Genomic DNA, 18,512 nt, shown 5'->3' on the forward strand with positions numbered 1-18,512 from the left:
ATCGGTTGTCATTTACAGGCTGGTTTAAAGTGTTACTGACGGAACGCAAGTTCCAGTGCTGCCAGCTCTTGTGCTTTTATGGTGAGCCTCATGATAATGTGGTGGTTTTACTTGAAGCCCAAACTCCAGGAGTTAGGAGAACCTCAGCTCTTATTAAAGCAAATCTCTAGCCTGTGTGATTGCAGAGAAATGCTGGAAGATGTGACCTAAATGCACCAAGAAGGCTAAAATCCAGAGGGCAAATAAAAAGAAACCAAAACTAATTAATGTATTTATTTAAAGAAATCTCATTTGTTTGAGCCACTGGTGATTTTGAGAGGCCTGACTTTTGACCCTGGGAGTGGCAGTAATACTGCAAGTCAGAGGGCTGTGCAGAGAACTTCCAATTCAGAGGCATGGAAGGAAGCATTTTGGGAGCTGTAAGCATCATGCAGGATTGTCACAATCGCTATTTGTAGTAAGACTGATTTTCAAATAAGGTGGAGCTCCCCAAAGCTTTCAGCCGCTGAGTCACTGGAGAGAGAAGAATGATGAGTAGGAACATTCAGAACAGCTGCTTTTTTATGAGCATTTATGTAACTAAACTGGACACACATATTCAGTTTGTAAACATTGGTATGAAAGTCTGAAACGTAACTTCTCAGGCATGGAGGTATTTCTCTGTCCCGCTAGCGACGGCTGGGATTACACATCTTAAAGGCTGTGTAAAGAGAAACTTAGCCCGCTGCCCAAAACCTGCTTCCTGCATCCTAAGTCAACTCTAAAATTTGCCCAGGGAGCGATCCAGCCAGCTAAATCAGCAGTAAACCCAGCAGCATCCTTTATCAATACATTGTGGCTGGCCAGTAGGAACACCTTTGTGTCTTAGGCTTTAACCTTGGGTTTGCCTCATCTATGTTTACTTTTAAAAAATGAAACAGAATCAATAGGCAGCACTGAGGGGACTTGGTTTTAAAATGCTGTTAATCAGATTGCTGCTTGAGTCTGTAGCTCTGAGATTTGTGCTGGCAGTGAGCCCTGGGTTCTGAAGGCAAAGCACGCCTGCTGAATGCCCCGTCTCCCTTTTTACGTTAACTCTTTCCAAGGTCAAGAAGAAGCTGTGACTCTTGGCTGAGCATGGACTAGAAAGACAGTATTGTAGAAGGATTGTGTGGCTTTAACACACCCCTACTTTGTGTAAATGAAGCATGAGGTAGGTTGCGTTAGCATTGGTGTAGCATTCAAAGGCCAAATGAAAACCTTGGAATGCTAGGGTGAATTACTTCTCAGAAATATTATTTCATGGAGTCATCCAAAGTAGGCAGCCACCCTTTAGCATCTCGACAGAGCCTATGGAGATGCCTCCAATTTACCAGAGGGCTCAGTGGCCCATTCTGCTCAGCGGTGGAGCTGCTCTGGATTTCAGTGGCTGTGACTGAGCAGAATTTGACACTGAGACTCGAAGCTTTGGTTGCTATTTCGGACTGTTTCCCTTCCTTCATCCTGACACCTATAGAGGAATTGCTAGACTGGAACTGTCTTAGACTAGTGGCCCATTCTGTCTCTGAGGGTCTGTCTGTACTGCAATTAAAAATGCATGGCTGGCCTGTGTCAGCCATCTCAGGGTCAGGGCTGTTTAACTGCGACGTAAATGTTTGGGCTTGGGCTGGAGCCCGGGCTCTGGGACCCAATGAGTGATAGTGAGCCTGAACCTCATTTCCCCCCCTCCACCACCACCACCCCTGGTGCTTCATCTCTGCCTGATAATGGCAAGATGCTTCATTAAGAGATCTGGTAATCCTTCTAATCATAGAACTGGAAGGAACTTTGAGAGGTCATCTAGTCCAGTCCCCTGCACTCATTGCAGAATAATCATGGAATAACCTACCCCCAGCAGAAATTGATTCCTAACCCTATCAGTTGGTGGGTTGGTGTGTGCCCATAGACATGAAGGTTTATACCCCCTGCCCTTTCTTTTTTTTTAATGTGGATGTTCTCATTATCCATATAAATGTCTAATGCTTTTGTCTTTGCAAGTTTTTGGCTTCATTGTTATCTTGTGGCCATAAATTCCACAGGTTAATTATGTGTTGCATAAAAATCATTTCTTTCCATCAGTTGCCTTTCATTTGATTTCATTGACTGTTCTTTGCTGTTATATTAGGAGAGAGTAAATACAAGCACCTGATTTTATCTTATCTGTACAATTCATTATTTTCTATTCCTGTATCATGTTCACTCCTTTTTTAAAAAAAGAATGGGACTCTTTATACACCTATACCCTGATATAACACAACCCAATATAACATGAATTCAGATATAACGTGGAAAAGCAGCGCTCGAGGGGTGGGGCTGCGCACTCCGGTGGATCAAAGCAAGTTCGATATAATGTGGTTTCACCTATAGCGCAGTAAGATTTTTTGGCTCCCGAGGACAGCGTTATATCGGGGTAGAAGTGTATTTTAATCTCTGTTCTCATGGAAGTCTTTCTAGGCCTCTAATCCTTTTTGTTGACCATCTGTGGATCTCTGCTGTTTATTGGACCAGAACTGAACAGAGGGTTTCAGGTAGGGATGGGAGATAACTTGTTATAATGGCATTATAATGTTATCAATGTTATTTCCTATCCTATCTAAAAGATCTGCCCTAGGAATTACTTTGGGGAAGTTCCGTGGCCTATGTAATGCAGGAGGTCAGTCTAGTTGATCACAGTGGTTCCTTCTGGTCTTGGAATCTATGAATTTGTGAGTTCTGTAGACGCCTTAAGATTTGGGCTTCTGTTTGCCTGTGCTGTATATGGAACAGATATTTTCACTGGGTTGCCCACAATGACTCTCAGATGGTTACAGTTAATGTAGAACTAGCAATGTTTATGAGCAGTAGCTTCCATTGTGCATTACCTTGCATTTGTAAACACTGGGGTGTATCTCTTCCCCCTTCACATTAGCTGCTGCTCTGCCTTTTCCACCAGTGTCAGTACCACTAGGTGATTTCCCCTCCAGGGCCTAGGCAACTGTGAATGCTTTGAAGCAATCTTGCTCTGCTGACAAAAATTACATTTGTATTACTTAAAACAAGTGCAGAATAAAGTGAAACAAGTTGGCTCTGTTCCTGCCCTTCCATTAGGCTGTGTAAAAAATATGTAAAGCAGAAGAGCTTCCTCCCGGTCTCAATTCAGTTTGAGTAACTTAGCTTAAAATTGGCAGCCACATCTCTCTTTTTTGGCATGAGGTGAGTTTAGTTTATTTGAGATATGGTTCCTTTGAAATGTGGATCCTAAGATATAGTATTCGGGTTTAGTTCACATTTGCACATCCTATGTAGGGGCAAAGCACTCTGCTATTACCACCAGTCCTACATCTGTAGAGAGACCTTCAACAAAATGGGTCGACAATCACTTCTGGTTACTGGAAGCATGAGAAGGGTGCTAGCTGTCTTATACCTCAGAAGTAGTACATTGAAAGTTTACATATAAATTGCCAGCTTTCCTTAGCTGCCATGCATAAATTACTCCCAATAGTTGGAGTTATGCTGCCTCTCTGCAATAAGGATCTTATTGTTTAGTCCATTTAGGAGAATCCTGCAGGTGGTTGCATTTCATTTTAAATTTTTATCACAGGCAATAAATGGTCTAAAACAATGTTAAAAATGACCTGTGTTAACTGACATTACTAACCAGTTAATTAACCATTAGAATAGATTACCCAGGGAGGAGAGACATTCTCCATCACTTGGAATCTTTAAATGAAAGATATGCTTTAGTTCAACCACAAATTATTGGACTTCATGTAGGAATTACTGGATTAAATTTATTGGCTGGTATTACGTAAGAAGTCAGACTAGATGATCATAGTGCTCTCTTCTAGTCTTAAAATCTGTAAATCTATAATTGGGAATGCTGCACAGGTCAAACCCAGAGTGAAAATTCAGAATTAAGATGGTCATTTTGTCCTGTAAGAGAGAAACTGGATTATGCTTATGTGTGTGGCATAGCAGCATATCCCTTCTTTTAAAGAAAAATAAATATATTCCTGTTTTTTAAAATGTTTACAAATGTTTGAAGTGTGTTTACCTAAGAAACCTCTCAAGTAGATTGTGTATTGCATCAGTCTAAGTATTTTCCAGAAGCACATGAATGTATTATAAGAGCAGTGCTGTCATTCTAACAACCCTTTTGAATGGATTAAGCAGCTAATCTGTGCCTCTCTCCCTGCCTGAATTTGGGGGAGTGGGGGAGCAGGAGAATATAACCACCCTTAACCCTGTGAATTTCACTAAGAAACTCATCACAGAACTAAAGCAGTGGCTAAAACTGCCTATGGCCAAGAATTTATAAAAGTGACTACTGATTTTGGATGTCTCCAGGTTTTGGTGCCCAACCCAATTTCCAGAGGGCGGGCTCAGCACTTTCTGAAAATCAGGTTTCTCACATGTCTCAGATTGAGCACCCGGGATCACTTGTCACCTCTGACAGGCATCGCCTGCGTACTTTGTGGCAGAACTTGAAATCATTAGAATGAACTTTGCCCCCCCATGTGTCTATCCTTTTCTCGAAGGAACTCATCCCAAACCTTTGATAGTTTACACAGGCTTGTTAAGTTTATCTGGCTGGCTTCTCACTTGGTACAGGATGGACACCAAGGACAGCTTTCTCTCTGTTTTCTTCTGATGTGGACTATTTCTGCTGGACCTGTTACAGCCTTCTGCCTCAGGAAGGTTTATCCAGGCTGGTACTTGGCATCTTTTAGAAACGTGAGCGTGAGTGGGACAGGATAAAAGGATGGAACCCCTTTTATTACCCTAGCACAGTGATTCTCAACCTATTTATCATTGTTGGCTGCATATGCAACCCACAAAGTATTACCTGGGCCACAAATTGAGACCCACAGTGCCCCTCATCTAATCCTCCCCACCAACCCTTTGCCCAGCACCCTCCAACCAGAGACCCCTTCACAGAATGGGGCCGGGACCTGACCCTGGACCCCGCAGTGCAGGGCCGGGGGGGGGCAGCCAGGACCCAGAGCCTGCCATGCGGCAGCCCTCCCGGAACCCACTGGCTGCCAGGACCTTGAGTCTTCTGTTTGGGAGCCCATGGCCTTTAGCACACAGCTGATCTGGGCTGATCTGCAGCTGTGTGCTAATTGGGCCGCATGTGGGCTGCAGATTGAGAACCGCTGCTCTGTAAGAATCAAGCACTGGAAAGTTAGCAAATGTCTGTATTAAGGTTGTCCCTTGTGTGTGTGCACTATCAAACATTATTCAATCACATAGCTTTTCCCCCACAGGATTCTATATCATTAAGTAAATGTGTAGTTAATTAGTCTTAGGGTAGCCTTAATACTGGCATTTCCTAACTTTTGGCTTTGCAATCCTAACTTTAATCACAGCATATCTCTCCTATGTGACAAACCTGAACTTCACCGGGCTACAGAGAGGGCTGTAATTCATTGAGAACCATCCCTAGGGACCTGTGGTATTCTTGTTACCTTGTCCCCTTGTGACCCATGATATTGCATGAAAAGCTTTTATTGGCAGGATGATTCTGAAACCATACTGCAAACCTTCAGGTACTGCAGGCTGGTAGCAGTGATACAAATAAATCACATGCAACAAATCAGTGATGCCCATAATTGTGGTGGTGAAGATAAATTGTAATATAGTTTAATTATTCATAGAACAGCCAATTCATTTGTCTTGCACTTCGAAAATGTCGCCAAAGTAGTTGATCTCCAACAACAGCAAATATAAGGGACTTGGTAAAGCTTTTAATAGAATAGGGTGGGGAAAAATACCTCTGTATGAGTTACCAGATAAAGACAGCACCAGACATTAAGTGCAAACATCTGTTACATTATAACTCCAGAGCCAGAAAAATCAGCTTTTAGGGCCAGAGTCTGATATACGTCTGAGCTTATACTGAAATGACATTGGAGTAACTGAGAGCAGAATCTGTCCCGTAATTCCTGCCACAGTTCCTAGACTGAACGTTGGGAGGTGATGGCAGGCTATGCTCATTGGTGTTTTCTTAGCTGTCACATGCATTTGACGAAGTGAGTATTCACCCACGAAAGCTCGTGCTCCAAAATGTATGTTAGTCTATAAGGTGCCACAGGATTCTTTGCTGCTTTTACAGATCCAGACTAATACGGCTACCCCTCTGATTCTTAGCTGTGGAATGCCCAGGCCAACGTTCTGCTGTAACCAGGTGTGTTAAAACTCTCTGGTCCCTGTGTGAGACCTTTTTGCCTCAGGCTTTTACTTGATGTTTCTCTGTGTGAGATGATGGGTACATGACTGTGTGACAGAGCTAGTTTTTAGCATCAGGTGAGTCCTTCTGATGAAGTCACGGGGTGGGGGACGAATGATAGAGAACACAGAACTCACTGTGGATACACTGGATGTTGAGACCGATGATCTAGAACAGGGGTTCTCAAACTGGGGGTCGGGACCCCTCAGGGGGCCATGAGGTTACTACATGGAGGGTCGCGAGCTATGAGCCTCCACCCCAAACCTTGCTTTGCCTCCAGAATTTATAATGGTGTTAAATATATGAAAAAGTGTTTTTAACGTATAAGGGGGGTTGCACTCAGAGAGGCTTGCTGTGTGAAAGGGGTCACCCCTACAAACCCCTGGTCTAGAACAAAGCCATTTTTGAGGTACTGGAGTGCAAAGAAAGAATATGCAGAATTTTCCCTCAGAAACTCAAAGCAGCCTAACAGAATGACGTTAGCAAATAGAAGCCCACCCCTTGCCATGGCTGAAATATCTCATGCTTGTTAGCACAGATGATGATGATTTTTCTGAAAAGTTCGGATTGGCTGAGAGGAAGGGTGGTCCCCTGGTTACAGTACTAATCTGGGCTGAGGGAGACCCCCCAGATCAATTCCCTCCTCTGCCACAGACTAAAAAGTCTTGTGTGACCCGGGCAAGTCACTTAGTCCTGGTCTACACTTGGGGGGAGGGATCGATCTAAGTTATGCAACTTCCGCTGCTTGAATAACATAGCTGAGGTCGACGTACTTAGATCGACTTACCGTGATGTCTTCACTACAGTGAGTCGACTGCTGCCACTTCCCTTGCCGAGCTGGAGTTCAGGATTCGATGGGAGAACACTCGGGGGTCAATTTATTGTGTCTAGACTAGATACGATAAATTGACCCTCACTGAATCGATTGCTGCCTGCCAATCCAGTGAGTCTCTCTCTTCTTCAGTTCCCCCATCTGTACACTGGGAGTAATAGTATGTGCCTGCCTCACAGGGGTGCTGTGAGGATAAATACCTGAACACTTCACAATCTTTAATGTAAGACCGTGATGGGGGGCCATACAAGTACAAATGGATAGCCTGAAAATAAGGGCTTAAACAAGTGCAGTAAATGTAGTGTACTGTGGCACTGCCTGGGGTGGTTATAGTCATCCTCATTTGGCTAAGAAGCAAGGAGGCTCACAGATTAAATACATTAAAATAACTTTCATTTTTCCCACTGTAACTCATCTAAACCCCTAAATGTCTCGAAACAGAAGTGGGCTGTGACCCAGACCATTCAGCTGTCTGTTTACAAAAATAAAGCTGTTTGAGCTAATCTGGCCCCTTGACCTTGCTCAGAATAAGCACAGAGGACAAGGAAACCAGAGCGAGGATTTTTTGGAGCAAAAGAGTGGAAAATAGGATTAGCTGGTTCTTAAAGGACGCAGCAGTGCTCTATACTGCATTGACGAGTGAAAGGACATCACTTGGATTTCTCTGCTGCCAATCTGAGCATAAAACTTTCTTAAAAATCAATTTGCTTTATAGGCTCATTAATGAAAAGATCGATTCATCTTAAGCTGTAATTAAGCAGAGAGGCCTAATAGAGGAAGGTAAACTATCTGCTGTACCATGGGCAAGATATATCCCATAAAATAAAGCTCTGAATAAAGGAGGGCAAATAATTGGCAATTGGGATTAATGGGGGACAAACTAGATCTATGAAATGCCCTGCTCATTCAAGAGTGTCTCTGAGCACCAAGACAGTCACTAAGGTTCATAGTGAAAAGATTCATAGATTTGTAAGGCCAGAGGGGACCGTTACAACACTTTGATCTGACCTCCTGCATAGCACAGGCCAGAGAACCTAATTTCTGCATCAAGCCCATAACGTCTCTTTGAGCCAGAGCATACCTTTTAGAAAGATATCTAGTCTTGATTTAAAGTCTCAGAAGACGGAGAATCCCACATGTCCCTGGATAAGCTGTTTTACTGGTTAATTACCCTTACTGCTAAAAAATTGTGTCTTTATTTCCAGGCTGAATTTGTCTGGCTTCAGTTTCCAGCCTTTGGAACTTGTTATGCCTTTCTCTGCTAGATTAAAGAACCCTCTACTATCAGAAATCTCCATCATGGATTATTTGGGAGGATATTGAAGTATTCTCCCTCACCACCCCTACCAGCTCCTGTTCTCTTTCTGTCTTAGCTGAATACTTATGAAAATGGCAAAGGTTATATTAACACTATTTTTACTGCCTGCTTCTCTGCTGTCTTGTCATGCAATTTGTAAAATCAAATACTTGTTTCTAATGTCACCTAAACTTTAGTTGGCTTTAACAGAAGTGGTGCAAGCAAGCACTGTACTGTCCTGTTTGCTAGAGCCAAACATAATCACTTAATAAAAAAATTCCAAAATTCTTTCGTTTCATTCAGCTCTTCCGAGTACTTTGTCACTGAGCACCTAACACAATGAGGTCCTGGTCTGTGGCTAGGGCTCGTAGGTCCTATGATAATATAAATACTTAATAATCATTGAGGCAAATGATTCTGACAGTACTTAGCCTTGCTAGCTAAGGTGGGGAAGGATGGCCTTGTGGGTAAGGTGCTGGGTGTTAAGAACCTTGTGTTCAATTCCTGGCTCTGTCACAGACTCCCAGTGGTGACCTTAGGCAAGTCATTTAATCTTGGTGCCTGAGTTTCTCCCATATGTGACCAGGGATAACTCCATTTCCCTACTTTCTGGGGCTCTGTGAAGATAAATGAATTAATGTTTGCGAGACGCTCAGATACTATTGTGGTGGAGCTATGTAAGTACCTGGATAAATGGAAGCCTGGTCTTCCTGTTTTCACTAGATATTTCTTAGGGTGTGTCTACACTGCATTGTAAACTTGGATCTGTGGGACCCGGGCTTCTGGACTCAGTGTTCCCAAATCCATACTGCATTGTAAGCCTAGGTTTACAGGTGCTGGACCCTGGTCTCAGAGTTGTGTTATCATGTCCATGCTGCACTGCACAGACCTTCTGACTTAGGTCTGCAGCTTGACTTATGTCTACGCTGCAAAATGACAGGTCTTGGACCTGAATATCAGCATAACTCAGGCTCTGACCCCTTCCCCTAGCAGGTTCCTAGGATCTGGGTCCTGAGTGCTTGCTGACCTGAGTCAGACTGATTTGTGTGTGGATGGAAGTGGGGGTTGGGCTGAATCAGTGCCCATGCTTAATGTGCAGGTTTGATATACCCCGAGAGGTCTCAAGAGTTGTATATTGTGAATTCTAACCTTAACTGGTGGGGGAAGGTGATGAATCTTTAGCAAACATTTATTATTCCAGCTGTTAATTGAGTTAACATGCAGAATTTTTAACAGTGTGACTAAACCTCCTTCCCTTCTCCATTGTTCAACTTTCTCTTGACTCTTGTGAGAATGCCATTCCACTAATCCTACCGTCATCCAGTGCATATAAGACACTCGTTTCTTATGGCAAAAACCAAGCAGGAAAAAACGCTTAAAAGGAAAACCCCTTTGCCTTTACATATCATAAAGAGAGAAAAAATCCAGCACACAAGCCCAATTTTTTTGCTCTTTTTGAGTTTGCATCATGGTAGATCCTAGAACCTAACCATGGGCCAGAACCCTGTTGTGCTAGGTGCTGTACAAACAGAACAAAAAGACATTCCCTGCCTCAAAGAGCTTCTAATCTAAGTGTCAAACAAGAGGCAGCAGATGGGTACAGACAGCTACACGGGAGTTTGTGGGTAACAGATGACACAGACTTTGCCCCGGAGAGCATACATTCTAAAATTAGTCAAATCATGACTCATTATGCAGCTGTGACAAGAGTTTACAATCTGCAAGTCATCTTTCCGTGGGTAAAAAAGAATGATCAAATAATTAGAAAGCCAGACTATGGGGAAAAACTCTGTCAACTCAGTCTTCATCACTGCCAGCAGCTTTGTACTCATAATTAAGAAATAAGATAATTTGGATGAGAAAGTTCTTTGTATATGTCAAAATTCAGAAAATAACTACTGCTTTCAACTTACAATTGCTTGTAATTTTCTCAGAATTTTTTCCCCCAACATCATCATTTGCTTGTATAGAATCATCTCTCCAGAGTTCAAATCCCTGAGTTTGTATTTGCTTTGCAACATTAAGGCCTGGGCTACACTAGCGGAGGGGCTTCGAACTAAGATACACAACTTCAGCTCCGCTATTCGCATAGCTGAAGTCGAAGTATCTTAGTTCGACTTACCTGGCAGGCCTCACGGTGGCGAGTCAACTGCCGCTTGCTTCTCCTGCTGAGGTGGAGTACGGGCGTCGATCCCCGATACATCGAACACTACCCTCCTATCTAGTGGGTAGTATAGACGTACCCGAAGATACTTTTATATATTTCTTAGGTAGCTGAACGAAAAACTACTAAGTGTACAACGGAGTAGTTGCCTGCATTCTCCAGTGTAGCCTTCATTAAAACTTTAAAGCTTTGGGTGACAAAATGCCTTTTTACTAATTGAAGGCAGATCAGATTGAAATCTAAAATTCTTCCCAACAAAACAGGTTAAGTAGAGGCTACATCTCTAACCTCTCTTTTAAACCTCAGACTCAAAGATTGAGCTTATGAGCCTTGAACATGACACACACTATACCAGTATAACAAGAAAATGGACCCATTAGTGCGGGAACTTTTAGAGCTTCTGCCTGCAAGAAGTGGTAGTTACAAGATCCCAGGACTACTTCAGATGTGAATTTTGAGACCATGACTTCTAGGTTCTGGCATGGACAGCTCAAAAGGACCCAAAGTTGTGTCAAGAACAGTAAAAGAGGAGTTCAAGATTTTGTTTCTGGCACTGCTTAAAAGTAACACTACAATGGATAAACAAAATCCTTAGAGAATTTAATATTCTCATATGGCCTGATTCAAAGCCCATTGAAGTTGGGGAGGGGTCAGTGTTTCCATTGTGCTCAGCGGGCTTTGGATCAGACCCACGATTTGCATGTGTTGGGCAAAGAGTATCCATATGCCTTCGTTGTGATCCTTCTACAGGCCAGAGATTTTGATTTCCTTTTGAGGATAGCTCTAAAGAGAAATCTATTCACAGGAGGAACAGTTTGTATTTCTTCCAGTTTAATAAAGAGCAGCTGAAGAGAACCTCCCCCCGCTTTTGAAATGCAAAGGGATTGCACTAACATAGGAACAGAAGTGGCCTTGTTCTTCCCAGCCAAACTCTGAGTTACACACAGAAATAACTCTTGCATTGGGGGTAGATTTAAGTCTGTACATCTGCTATCTGAGTGATGAGAAGGCCAGATGTGCACAGGACAGTGCCGCATTCCACTATCCTAAAACCTGCGGCTTCTCCCTGTGACTGTATTGTTGCTGAGACAATTCCTGTTCTAGTGTCACTCTAAAGTTCCATTTCTTTCTCTGTTTCTCTGCTAAACGTTCATGATTTCAGTTTACCTCTGAACTTTTAAACACGTTGCTTCTGTATCCATGGTTGCACTGGCCTTCTAGTGCTCTCCCCCCAAAACAGCTGGAAGAACAATTATCCTTGTTAAGGGACAACTTCTTTGGGCCCTGATCTTATTCATGAGATGCAGGGGCAGAGTCCTGCATGTATGCTGAGTCCAGTTGAAGTCACCGGACTCAGCATACATGCAGGACTCTGCCCCTGCATCTCAGAATGCAATACTGGGGACCACATTGCATAATAATTTGCCTTGGGTAAGTGCCTGAGGTTCCACTGAAATGACTGGATTTACACCAGGTCCAAACTTGGCTCAGTGACTGAGGGCCAATTCTGCAGTCTTTATTCAGATGGTTCCGCCCTCTCCCCCATCTCATTAGGGGAGGGAGAGTTGCTTCTGTATGGACTGCCGGGTTTGATCCTATCTGTATAGTCTGTCGCACTCCACTTATTTTTGCTTCATCAACGTTTAAAGACTAATAAAAATGAATGTAGGAAAATCAGGCTGTTTATTATGCACACTTCTTACAAGAGTAACATAATATATTCTTAAACCCACCTCTTCTGTTTGTTTTATTCGAAGTTCATATTAGGAATCTGGTGTGTAAAGTCTGCTGGTTGTTCAGGCCAATGATTGCAAGAGCCTTTCCTAGTACAGGAAGTTGTCATTAATCATGTTCTCCCAGACACTACAAGAAGAGACGCTGTTTTGACTTTTCTGTTTGATTGTTGGAACCGTTCTGATCATTTGCATGTCCTCTTCAAGATTGTAAATATAACACGAACACATGGAAACGGCAAAGGAGCTGAGTCTGTTCCAGGGAAATGAGTAATCCTTCCCTTTTAGAAAAGCAGCAGCAGTGAAACAGATCTTCCTGAGGTTCGTCAAACAGAGCAGCAGAAAGAAATCTGGACAAATTTAGTGATGTGCAGGCTAGAAGAAGGAAGACCGAGATGGGAGTGTTTCCTGGAGTTCTGTTTAACTCTTAATGTTGCTCGAGTAAATTTTTATGGTGACTGCTGCTCTTCCCAGGGGAGGATCACCACTGTATAGAACAATGGGAACTTCGTTTTCTGCAAATGGAAAACCATTTTGAGTAGGCTATTTATTTTATGTTGGACTAGGTGTGATCTCAGTGCAGTGCCTTACAATGCAGGCCAGGTTAGCTTCCTTCTTGTTTTGGATGGAGGGGGGGATGATCTTGTGGGGTAAAGCATAAGATTGGAGCCAGGACACTGGAGTTGTTTTCCTTGCTACTCGCTGTGATCTAGGACCAGGCCACTTAACTGAGACCAGTGTCCCCCATCTGTGAAGTGAGGATAGTATCTACTTCTGTTTCAGGAGAGAATTAATTCATGAACATTTATGAAGTACTTCCAGATGCTCAAAAGGTAGGTGCTCTGCAGAAGTGCAAGTTATTTGTCCATGATGACATTGCACAGGATGTCTCTCAGATTCTTTCCCTTGCAAATTGGACATAGATTAATTGTAGGAATAGTTTGTAGTCATGGCCTTCTGGTAAAAATAACCTCATACTTGGATCTTGGGGTAGCCAAAACTTACTACAATTAATATACGTTGTCGTCTAATATAATGGCAAATATCAAGTAAAACACATCACTACAAAGAGAATTCTTGTGTTAGTTGCTCAATGGTTGGACAGATTTAAACCACAAATAGCTGTTGAGTAAAACCAAAAGCTGCTTTTTTGTTGTCTTTTAGCACATTCAAATTGCCAGTTTGAGACTGAGGTAACCCCAAACTAGTTTGCTCTGGGGGGAGCGAGAGCAATGAAAGCAGATTGAATGCTGTCTAGATACATACTTAGCGTGGTTCCTACCTTTTACAAAAGATCTTTAACTTCTATCAGCATATATATTTCTAGCGAACAGTCTACTTTAGGATTGCAGGATGTGAGTATTTTCAAGAGAGCTAGTCAACATTTTTTTTCCAGATGGTTCTAATTTTCAGCCTTCAAGTGCTAGATGATATTCATTCACTTTTTTGTTGTTGTTGTTTGTAGTAACAAAACTAGTTTTGGGGGAAAGAGAGACAGAAAGGTATAGTATTTATCTATCCTATATTCAGGCATGGACTAGAGAGGTTAAAGCAAGAGTTGAAAGATCACCATTATTTGCAGAACACAGTAACACCCTGATGCCTTTACTAGCACCCCTGACATCTTGACTTGTCAACATTTTGGAAACGCCACGCTTTTGGCTGCCTGAAAGTGTTGCAAAAGGCTCAAGAACTCAACCAATAGGCAATATGCTTGAGGCTCTGTGTTCGCAACAGGGATAAACCCACTTCAGAAGTCCTGCTCACATTCTTTAAGGACACAATGGTTGGAAGGTACCCCCTAGTATTTAACTTTGTTTACATGAGTGCTTATACCATTATTACTACTGGCAGCATTAGCCATGGTGGGAAAACTGGGAAGGAACAACCCTAGTATAGACCTAGCGCTAACTGGTTGTGCTATATTAGCATGACAGCCTGCGAAAGTCTCTGTAGCTAAACAGGAATTGATGCTCCATACTAAGTAGTCTGGCACATTTTACTTCTGTTAAATTCCCCAAATAATTGCAGAGAAAAACAAGAGATGATCGTATTAAATGTTATGATCTTGCCATTATACAAATAAATCCTCTGGGAAGAAAAACATCTGAGTGCTGGTTATTAAGGACAAACTGATCCTTCGTGAGTATAGATGAAATGATCGTTTAAGAGACCATTCTCTCATCCAAGACTGTACATGACTCTCACTGTTAGCGAGAGTTACACAACAAATATTGATTGGGAGAAAGAGGTTAGCAGAATACATGTTCTGCCTGTTAATGTTCAGTTGTGTATTGGGGAAGGTAATGAACACAGTCAGAAAATCCAGCAAGGAAATAGGCATGTGTGCGAAAAGAAATCTGTTGTTTTTAACTATAAAAGAGTTGAGCATTTAGAAGTAAATCTAAAATATATACCGTATATACTCATTCATTGGCCCGTTCGTTTATAAGCTGACCCCCACAAGATGGATGGGTAAAAATAGCAAAAACTGTATGACCTTTTCATAAGCCGACCCTATATTTCAGGCTCCTGGCCCATCAGGGTAAGCCGCTAGCGGGCCGAGATGTTTTGTTTACCTGGACCGTTGGCAGGCATGAAGCCCCTCAACTCCCAGTGACCATGGTTTGCCGTTCTCAATGGGATATATAGATAGATAGATAGATAGGACAGCAGTAATGCCGTTCAGGCTTAAAAGAATAACGTGTCTCCACTATCCCATTTATTGTAGTCCATAGATTGCCCTGATGAAATTACTGAATGGAATGACTGTTAACGTCAGTGTAAGCGAAAGAAGTGTTTCTTTCTGAAATCAGTAGGGTACCACTAGCTGGAAACACTCCTTAGTCATGTTGAACTTGAGGATTTCTCCAAGCCATAATCTTGAAACAATTAACCTACTTCCTTTTCAGAATAAGAGGAATCAAAGAAGTAAACTTTTCCTTTAAAGAAAGTGAACAATTGTATTGGATTAGTTGCAAGTTAAATGTGTACTGGTGACTTCTACGCTCCCTGGTCGTGTGTCTAGGAAGTGGATGGAGGCATATCTCTGTTATAAGCCTGAGTTAGTACAACACCAATTTGGTTTTGTTTGGTCTAGTTTTGAATTCACTAAACCTTTTGGACCACTTTTTTGCAGAATCCTTGCCCTTATCTTTCCCATTTCAGTGTGTTATTAGAAGGCAGGATGCATGGATTTGTCAGTTTGGGGCGATTTCATTAGCCAAGAAAACGAATGTGAACATTGCTCTTTGAGGCAGGCGCTTTTCCTCTTGAAGGCTGAACATCTCAGCTGGGCTGTAGAAAGCCCACCAGGGAGGTCTGCCCAGAGCCTATCCGCCTGCTTCAGGGGCTTGCTGACAACACAGATAAACCCTTTCAGCAGAGCATGAGTGTGCGTTATGTCAGGACAGACTAATCGGCCTGCATCCTATCTTCTGGTTTTCTAATGTGTTAACGGGAGCCTTGATTTAGGGATGTTTGTCAATAACTCATTTCCCACCTTCAAGGGCAAGATCCAAGGTTGACTGGAGTCAGCAGGAGCTGCATCAGTCCCTAGGAGTCTAGACAAAATTTTGTGGTATCAACATATCGCTGTCTCAACCCGTTTCTGAGCCAGGGTGACAGAATCCTCATTAAATCCATGTGTTTTTATTGTAATCCAATCAAAGACGTTAGTAAATGTGCTAGGCCAGTGAGTCAAACTGTAGCTTGCAGGCAGACACGGTGTGTGATTTCAAGCAATCTGCTTGTAATGCGTTTGGATTAATGTCCCAGAATCTCTAGGAGAGCTGTTACATTTGGTTTGTGCTTAAAAAGTTACTTCTTTGCCCTTGATTTCCCCTCCCCAACCCTGCAGAGGAGGAAGAGCAAAAGCAAAACAATGGAAGCCCCCAAACACACACATTGACTATTCTGACAATAAATCGCAGGGGGCCTTAACTTCTTGAATTTGCTCATTGCTTTGCTATGTAAAGTAAAACCGAAACCAGTGTTATGATTTAGGGGTACTGTTTTCAAAAGCGCTTATGGCCCTATGACTTTCAATTGAAAACTTTACCCTATCTGACCTGGGGTTACAAAGCTCTCCTGTGAGAGGATCAAGAGGATGATGCAGGCTTGCCAGCTTTGGAGTGGGATGTGGTGGCTTCCTTCTGCTCAGAACATCACCTGGGGATGATTAATTTTGTCTTTTCACTTAGACTAGTTCTTATCAACTCTCAACCCGCTCTACTCCTTTTCACAAATCCACGTTGTCTTTCAAGAGAACGATGATGATGATGGTTGTTGTTGGTGTCACAGTGGGTGTCCAAAGGCCCCAGGGCTGATCAGGGCCCCTTTCTTGCTAGGCACTGGGAAAATGCATTCAAGGAGACAGTCCCTGCCCCCAGGAGCTTACAGTCCGTAAAGACAACAGGTGGGGACAAGGATTTGATGTAGGAGCAAACCGATCAGGGCAGTCCAGGCTATTTGCATGTATTTGTTTATATTACAAAGCCTTCATTTTATGGGCATTTTCAGGGGACGGGGCACTCAGGTTTGAACTGGGGGACGAGAAGGGATTGTTGAAGTAAAAGGGGAGTGGGTCGAGGCGGGAAGAGAGAGATGGGAAAGAGAAAAGTGAGACGGGCAGTGGGCAGGGAGAGTGGGGGTGGGCCGTTGCAATGAGAAGGGAAGGGGCAGGATGAGGGGGAAACAACCACTAATAGCAATACAGCCAGTAAAGGGAGGAGGACAAGGGAAAGAAATGTGAAGTCCAGTTCTCTGACTTGAGTGAGTGACACTGTCAAGCTATGAAGGCTCTCCCAAGCTGCCGTTCTCTGTATGGAAGAGGGGAAGCTGTTGGGTCTAGTGCCACAGCAAGATTGTGAAGAGAAATGGGAATTGGGTCATGAAGCCCTTAACTTACTCCCTGCACCCTCAGCTGCTGAAGGAGGAACTCTGAGGAACTTGGGAATTTTCATATCACACCCCAAAGCGAGGCTGGGAGACCCCTATGTGGTCCTCAGCAACGTAGTACATGGGTGACTCTCTTCAGCTATAAACAGTATCATCTGTATCAAAGACGCACAGGTGCATTAGCCCAGCGGCTACCTAGACCTCTGCCCGCCTCACCTCAAGCTATGCTCTGAAGCCGGCCAAACTGTGAGAAACCAAGGAAGTTCCACAGATGAGTAGACGCTGGCCAAGGTGTCCCACGAGCAGTCCTGGGAACCAGTGGGAGAAGCAGCCCAGCCCCTCTTAAGAGGGTCACTGGGAGAAGTCTCACAGCTTTGTAGATCGTTTCCAAAACCTTTTGAACTGCACTTGGAAGCCATCGGCAGGATGGTGTCCAGGGGTCGGGCTCATGCACTTTGTGGAGATGTGACCCGCACCAAGGATGAAGGACATTTTACATGGCCTTTGTGAATGTGTAACTTTAAAAGAAACCAGAGGACCGAAACCACAATATATAAGATATCTGAAAGACAGCGACAAGTGTCCAGTGCTTATGGGACAGCTCTGTAACTAGTGGCACAGTTGCATTTGTGACAGAGGCTGCCTTGTCTTGAGACATCTTCATTTGCTTTGATGTCATAACAGGTTTTGTGATCTGCTGGGGCAGATAAGACAGTCTCTGTGTTGAGAGACTAATACCCTAATACCCAGCCTATCCCACATGTTTTACTCTCTTAAAGGGAGCAGCAGGATCAAATGCCGAAGGCGTAGGAAATTGTATGTTGTAAAAGAGATCAAAAATCACATGATGGCTAGATCAAAAGTCTGCTCTGAATAAATACAGATCAAAACCGGGGGGTGGGGGGAGGGGAACATTTTTTAAAACTACATCAGTTGTATCAATGTGCTCAGGAAAAGACCTTGTGCTCTGAGATGTCGAAGTGCCAAAAAAACTTAAATGAATGCTGAAAATGCAAAGGATCCAGGGAGTAAAGACCCTTTGAGTTCTTCTCATTTACTTGTGAAAGATTTTGTGTCATCTAAGTTTTCATCAAGTTACCGTAGCTTTTTATTTATATTTTACTTCACAGTAACACAGAGAATCCACTGGCCTGTATCCTGTAAAACATCAGCTTAAGCAAGTTAGCATAAGTATAGTAGGCCTGTGACCTTCAGCACAGATAAAATGGCGCGACAGTCATCCTAGAGTTTGGGGAACTTGGAATAGCTTGCTCAGTAAGAAGGCGTTGGTATGTAATGGTACCAGGCAACGGAAAGAACGTTGAACTGATACTAGATTTGGATATTTGAGGATAGAATTG

General features: G+C 43.1%; 1 protein-coding gene across 2 annotated transcripts in view; it reads left to right on the forward strand.

Annotated features, from left to right (window-relative positions):
• The window catches only part of LRIG1 (leucine rich repeats and immunoglobulin like domains 1), a 143,597-nt gene that overhangs the window by 62,342 nt on the left and 62,743 nt on the right, over positions 1 to 18,512 (forward strand). The gene's annotated exons all lie outside the window — the stretch shown is intronic.

This window comes from Gopherus evgoodei, chromosome 7 (genome assembly GCF_007399415.2).
Source record: "Gopherus evgoodei ecotype Sinaloan lineage chromosome 7, rGopEvg1_v1.p, whole genome shotgun sequence".
NCBI classification, from domain to species: domain Eukaryota; kingdom Metazoa; phylum Chordata; order Testudines; family Testudinidae; genus Gopherus; species Gopherus evgoodei.